Genomic DNA, 7,668 nt, shown 5'->3' with positions numbered 1-7,668 from the left:
AAAGGGCTGCAGGCGGGGAGCATCGACAAGCCAAAGATGATTCCAGTGATCCGGACATGACTCCAGATGGGGAGCACCGAGGAATCAGAGACGGCACGCTCAATGAAACAGCAGATGCTACAAAGGACACTGACACACGTAACTTTATGAAGGACTCGGACTTCCGGTGGCATGGGCAAGCAGGGCGGCCGCAGCAACAAGAGCTCCCGCCGGTGGCCGCGATTCACGGCGATTTCGGGGAAATCCCCGAGTCTTCACGCACCCCCCGACTATCGTCGGCCTTTGGGGCCGTCACGAGCAGCCAGCGGGGGTTTAAAAACAGGCGAGGAACCCCGCGCGGGTGTCGGGCGGCGGGGCTGAGGCGCTAGGCCTAGCGTGGCGTCGAGGTCAGAGCAGCGGGGGCGGAGCTACGAGGAGGCCGAGGCGGCAGGCCTGAGGCCAGGGCACTATGTAGGGAGGGTGCTCCATGTCGGATGGCTCCCACCTAGGAGGAAGAAAGAAGGCTGAAGCCTGGTCCCAGGGGAGCTTTGGGTGAATGCAGAGGAGAAAGAAAGAAGGTTTAAGGAAGTTTGGTCAAAGTTTTTTTTTTCTCTCCCCTTTTTTTTCCAAAAAAATAATATGTCAGATTGATGGGAGGACAGGAGGGTGAAGGGGAGAGAGGAGAAAAGAAAGAAGATAAAAAACAATAAACCGCTAAAGGATGCGAAGAGCAGCATCGAAGAAAGGAGGAAACGCGGTTTCGCCGCTGAAGGAGAAGACGAGCAAAAGTGTTGACAGGATGGCGGAAGCCGAACTGCAAGGCGGGGCCGCACTACTTACGGTGGAGAAGATGACCAAGGTGATGGCGGTGGAGCTGGAAAAATAGTTTGCGAGGCACATGGAGGCCTTGAGGAAGGAGACGGCGGTCGTGTTGAAGTCATTGGTGGAGGAGGCAATCGGACCGGTGAGGGTGGCGGTGGCAAAGGCATCGGCCGAGGTGAGAGAGCAGGGCGAGAAGATGAAGGAAGTGGAGGAGGCCGTGTCACGACACAGCGACCAGGTCACTTCAATGGGGGACGAGCTGCAGAGGATGGTGGAGGTTAACAGAGGACTCCGAGCAAAGCTCGAAGACTTGGAAAACCACTCAAGGCGGCACAATTTGAGAATTGTGGGCTTGCCCGAAGGGTCAGAGGGCCCAAGGCCAATGCAATACTTCGCTAAGAAGTTGGCGGAGCTGATGGGGGAAGGTGAGAGCCCCACCCTGTACGAGCTAGACTGAGATCATCGGTCATTAAGGCCGAAGCCCAAAGTGAACGAGCCGCCAAGGGCAGTAATTATCTGCTTCCATACGTTTTGCATGAAGGAGAAAGTATTAAGTTGGGCGAAGCAGAAGCGTGAGGTGCTGTGGGATGGTACTGCGGTTCGGATCTACCAGGACTTGACGGTGGAGTTGCAAAAAGACGAGCGGCGTTTGGGCGAGTGAAGGCGGCTTTGTACAAGAAGGGAGTGCGATTTGGTGTGGTGTACCCGGCGAAGTTGAGAGTAACATATAACGCCAAAGACTTTTATTTTGAGACAGCGGAGGCGGCTGAGGCGTTCGTGAGGGCAGAAGGCTTGGGACAGATGTGAAGAGCGGAACTGGAAGAGAGACTGTGGACTGTGTTTGAGCAGCTGGAAAATGTATAAATGTTACAACTTTCTTTTTACTGATTTGTATTGCAATTTACTTCTCTTTGCATTGTTACAGAGTTCAAGTTAATGGCGTTCTGTGTTGCGACGGTTAAATGTTATGTTAGTGAATTGTAGGGATTGGATTGTTGGGTTTGTTTTGGAGTTTCTTTCTCTGGGACTGGGTGGAAGGGGGCGAGAGGTCTTGGCGGGGGGAGCCACCCACGCTAGCTAACTAAAGTCAGTTAGTGAACGGGGATGAGGTGAGAGGAGGGCTGTGGACGTTGGAGCCTGGATAACAGGCTTCAATGGGCCTACGAGGCGAGCGAGACGAGGGGAAGGGATGGATGTTGGGCGATGTTTTTGTAGGGGGGGTTCTTGGGAGGGGGGAAGGGGTTCGATATTAACAATGGACAGGGGCGGGTCAGGCTTATGGGGCAGGGCCTGGTGGTATGGTGATGGTGGATAAGAAAGATGGGGGGGGGGTGGTGAGAGACCCCCAGTAAGGATAGTCATGTGGAACGTGAGAGGGCTAGGAGGTCCAGTCAAGAGGTCAAGGGTGCTTGCACATCTTAAAAGTTTGAAAGCCGATGTAGCAATGCTGCAGGAGACTCACTTGAGGATGAAGGACCAGGTGATACTTAAAAGGGGCTGGGTTAGCCAAGTGTTTCACTCTGGATTTGATGGAAGGGCTCGAGGGGTAGCGGTGTTGGTCAGCAAAAGGGTACGCTTCCAGATGGAGAAGGTGGTGGCAGATGAAGGGGGTAGATATGTGATTGTGGCAGGGGCGCTGGAGGGGAGATTAGTGGCGCTGTTAAGTGTATACAGTCCCAATTGGGACGATGTGGGATTCGCGAGGAAGGTGTTTGGGCCATTCCCGACTTGGACACGCATGAGCTGATTGTGGGGGAGGACTGGAACTTGGTGCAGGAGCCAAGGTTGGACAGATCACGGCCGCGCTCGCTGGTCCCATCAGGGGGGGGCGAAGGCGTTGGCTGGGCTAATGGTGGAAATGGGAGGGGTGGGCCCTTGGAGGTTCCTGCACCCAAGGGAACGGGAGTACTCGTTTTTCTCAGCGGTCCATAAGGTATACTCGCGGATCGACGTTTTTGTGGTGGGGAAGGCTTTGCTGGCTGGAGTCAAGGGGTCGGAATACTCTGCAATTGCAGTGTCAGATCACTCTCCACATTGGGTGGATATGGTGCTGGAGAAGGGGGTAGCGCAAAGACCGGGATGGAAACTGGATGTGGGGCCCCATTTAGAATACTGTGAGCAATTTTGGGCCTCACATCTCAGGAAGGACATACTGGCACTGGAGCAGGTCCAGCGGAGATTCACACGGATGATCCCAGGAATGGTAGGCCTAACATACGATGAATGTCTGAGGATCCTGGGATTATATTCATTGGAGTTTAGGAGGTTGAGGGGAGATCTAATACAAACTTACAAGATAATGAATGGCTTAGATAGGGTGGACGTAGGGAAGTTGTTTCCATTAGCAGGGGAGACTAGGACCCGGGGGCACAGCCTTAGAATAAAAGGGAGTCACTTTAGAACTGAGATGAGGAGAAACTTCTTCAGCCAGAGAGTGGTGGGTCTGTGGAATTCATTGCCACAGAGGGCGGTGGAGGCCAGGACGTTGAGTGTCTTTAAGACAGAAGTTGATAAATTCTTGATTTCTCAAGGAATTAAGGTCTATGGGGAGAGAGCGGGTAAATGGAGTTGAAATCAGCCATGATTGAATGGTGGAGTGGACTCGATGGGCCGAATGGCCTTACATCCGCTCCTATGTCCTGTGGTCTTATGGCTTCTGGGGAACCAAGTGTTCTGTGAGAAAATTGAAAAGGTAATTAAGGACTATGTAGGTTTCAATTGTATGGGTGAGGTGTCGAAGGCAGTCGTCTGGGAGGCTCTAAAGGCGGTGGTGAGGTGGGAGGTAATTTCATTTAAGGCCAGGGTGGACAAAGAGGAGAGGTTGGAGTGGCAGAGGGTAATAGATGAGATGTTGGAGGTAGATAGGAGGTATGCAGAAGATGGGGACCCAGCGAAGCTGGAAAAGAGGAAGGAACTACAGGCGAGCTTCGACCGACTGTCCACCAGGAAGGCGGTGCGCCAACTGAGAGGAGCAAGGGGTGCAGTTTATGAACATGGAGATATGTTAGCAGGTCAACTTCGGAGGGAGGGAGCGGCAAGGGAAATTCTTCAGGTGAGGGATAGGGCAGGGAAGTTAGTGGTGGCTCCAGTGCTGATTAACAAGTTTTTTGAGGAATTTTATGTGAGATTGTACAAGTCAGAGCCACCCGGGGGAGACCGTGAGATGCAGGAATTTCTAGATGGGTTGGAGTACCCGAGGCTAGGGGAGGGGGACAGGGCTATATTAGAAGGAGCAATAGTGGAGCAGGAGATAAAGGATGCGATTGGGAGGATGCAGTCGGGGAAGGTGGCAGGGCCGGATGGGTTTCCGGTGGAATATTATAAAAAATTCAAGGATAGGTTGGCACCCCTGATGGTGGGGATGTTTGAGGAGGTGTTAGGGAAGGGGGTGTTGCCGCAAACCTTGGGGCAGGCATCGATTTCACTGTTGCTAAAAAAAAATAAGGCTCCGACGGAGTGTGGATCGTACCGGGCTATATCACTTCTGAATGTGGATGCAAATGTGTTGGCGAATGTACTGGTGGGTAGGCTGGAGGAGTGCCTCCCGAAGGTGATAGGGGAGGATCAGACGGGGTTCGTGAAAGGGAGGCAGCTGTTTTTTAACATTAGGAGGGTTTTGAATGTCGTTATGGCACCGGCGGAGGGAAGGAAACAGAGGTAGTTGTGGCATTGGACGCCGAGAAGGCGTTTGATCGGGTAGAATGGGGGTACCTGATGGCAGTGCTGAAGCGGTTTGGGATTGGACCAAGATTTGTGAACTGGGTAAAGCTATTATATAAGGAGCCGAAGGCGAGTGTCCGCACAAACAATATCAGTTGAGATACTTTTCTCTCCACCGTGGGACGAGACAGGGATGTCCTATGTCCCCCCTGCTGTTTGCACTTGCGATTGAGCCGTTGGCCATCGCATTGAGAAGTTCGGGAGTATGGAAAGGAATAGCAGGGGGGATAGAGCATAGGGTGTCCTTATATGCCGCCGACTTGCTGCTGTATATGTCGGAACCAAGTGCGTCGAGAGGAGGAATATTGGAGCTGCTGCAGGTATTTGGGTCTTTCTCGGGGTACAAGCTGAAACTGGACAAGAGTGAGTATTTTGTGGTGTCTCGGCCGGGGGTGGGGGCAGGGGTGGGGGGGGGCTGCCATTCCGTAGGGCAGGGACTCAATCTGGGGGTGCAGGTTGCCCGGGAGTGGGGGAGGCTTCGTAGGTACAACATCACTAGTTTGGTGGGGAGAGTGAAAGCCGATCTGGCAAGGTGGGGCGGCCTTCCTCTGTCACTGGCAGGTCGGGTACAGGCGGTTAAAATGAATGTGTTGCCGCGATTCCTGTTTATTTTTCAATGCCTACCAATTTTCCTGCCAAAGTCTTTTTTCAGGGAGATTGAGGGAAGGATTACCTCATTCATATGGCGAGGGAACGTGGCCAGAGTGAGAAAGGTGCTGCTACAGAGGGGAAGGCAGGCAGGGGGTTTGGGTCTCCCGAACCTGTTGTACTACTACTGGGCAGCGAATGTGGAGAAAGTGCGGAGCTGGGTCAGAGGGGTTGATTCTCAGTGGGTCAGAATGGAGGAGAGATTGTGCAGGGGATCGGGGCTGAAGGCACTAGCAACAGCGCCGCTCCCGATAGCTCCGGGGAAATACTCAGGGAGTCCGGTAATAATAGCTTCATTGAAAATCTGGAGGCAGTTTCGCCAACACATCGGGTTGGGAGTAGGGTCAAGGGAAATGCCGATTCGGGGGAACCACAGATTTGAGCCAGGGAGGTGGGATGAAGTTTTCGGAAATGGGAAGAGAGGGGGATTAAGACACTAAAAGATTTGTTTCTTCGGGGTCGGTTTGCAGGATTGAGGGATCTGGAAGCGAAGTATGGGCTGGAGCAAGGAGAAGTGTTTCGGTACATGCAGGTTTGGGATTTTGCCAGGAAGGAGATACAGAGCTTCCCAGAGGAACCGGCCTCCACATCGCTGGAGGAGGTGCTGACGACAAGGGGACTGGAGAAGGGGACAGTGTCAGCGGTGTACGGAGCTATTTTGGAAGAGGATAAGGCACCACTGGAAGGGATCAAAGCAAAGTGGGAGGAAGAGCTGGGAGAGGTTATAGAGGAGGGGGTCTGGTGTGAGGTGCTCCGGAGAGTGAATGCCTCCACCTCATGTGCGAGGTTGGGGCTGATACAGCTGAAGGTGGTATATAGAGCGCACCTCACGCGGGTGAGGATGAGCCGATTTTTTGAAGGAGTAGAGGATGTGTGTGAGCGTTGCGGGGGGGGGGGGGGTGGGGGGGGGGGCACTAATCACGTTCATATGTTTTGGTCCTGTCCAAAGCTAGGGAAGTACTGGAAGGAGGTGTTTCGGGTAATTTCCAAGGTGGTGCGTGTGAAACTGGACCCGGGTCCCCAGGAGGCCATATTCGGGGTGTCGGACCAGCCAGGGTTGGAATGGGAGCGGAGGCAGATATCATAGCCTTCGCCTCGTTGATTGCCCAAAGGCGGATCCTGCTGGTATGGAGAGCAGCCTCCCCACCCAGTGCCCTGGCGTGGCGGGGGGGACCTGTTGGAATACTTGACCCTTGAGAAGGTTAAGTTCGAACTGAGGGAAAGCTCGGAGGGGTTCTACAAGTCATGGATACTATTTATTATGCACTTTCAAGAACTGGATAACATCGAACATTAGTTGGGGGGGGGGGGATTGTAGGGGGGGGGGGTTGGGGGGGAGGGGGGCTGTGTATATTAAGGGTGACTATGGGTAATCCCTGATTCCTTTTTGTCATTTGTTTATGTAAACATGCGGACTGATGTTTGGGGGTTGGTAGGACGATGGGATCGTTGTTATTGTTATGGGGATTGACATATCTTGCTGATTATTGTTTATTGTTGATGGGTGTAAATGCGGGAGAAAATGTGAAAAAGGAGAATAAAAAAAATTTTGTTTGAAAAAACTTTGTGAAGGACTCAAATTCTCCACTCCGTGTGGTCATTGTGCGCGACAAACACAACAACCAGCACGTCAATAACAACAATGACAATAACAATAGAACAACAACTGCGACGACATGGTACAACTCTGCCCATGAAGGACAAGGTTACTGCTCCGCTCAGAACAATGGCGAGAGTGCAAACATTCCATGGGATGTCAATGCATCTTACCAATTCACGTTTGCTACACTACGGACAAGCAAACCAGCTATCAGGAAAGATGTCATCAAGAATTGCGACCACAAGCATAAAAAGAAAAGAGTCCACCTCAGACAATGAAGTGATTTGACCATTTGAACACCTCTCGATGACTTCTTGGTTACGTAAACACCAGGACACTGACGGCGTTCACAAGGGAATGACAACATCAACATCGACACTTCCATAACAGCACACGAAAGCCACTCGACCGTGTAAATTCATGAACTTTGGACTCATAACTATTATTTGGTATTGTATAATCCTCAACGTCATCATAACTATTATTTGGTATTGTATAATGCTCAATGTCATCATAACTATTATTTAATCTTGTATTGTCATCACAGTCATCATAACTTGTACATGTCATCGCTTATTTATCTGTTTTTGTTCAATTTTTCTTTGACACAGAAAATATGTAACACGAAAAATGGGGGGATGTACTGATATGCATCACTAAATACACAAGGGGTTAATGTAAATACACTAGGACTAAGTAAACACTAGAGGGAGCATCAGAGACGTCACGCCATGCGGACATACAGCTAATGAACACATAGAATAGGACACGACCAAATGGGCAGTCAAGACACCTAGAGGTGACACTACCACAAGGGGGCATTAAACAACCCATTTATAAGGACAGGGCACACATGCTTTGTCTCTTTCCACAGGCGACACTTAGAGAGTAGGACAGGG

Source organism: Scyliorhinus torazame, chromosome 14 (genome assembly GCF_047496885.1).
Source record: "Scyliorhinus torazame isolate Kashiwa2021f chromosome 14, sScyTor2.1, whole genome shotgun sequence".
In the NCBI taxonomy this organism is placed as follows: Eukaryota; Metazoa; Chordata; class Chondrichthyes; order Carcharhiniformes; family Scyliorhinidae; genus Scyliorhinus; species Scyliorhinus torazame.
This window is presented reverse-complemented; position numbering follows the sequence as displayed.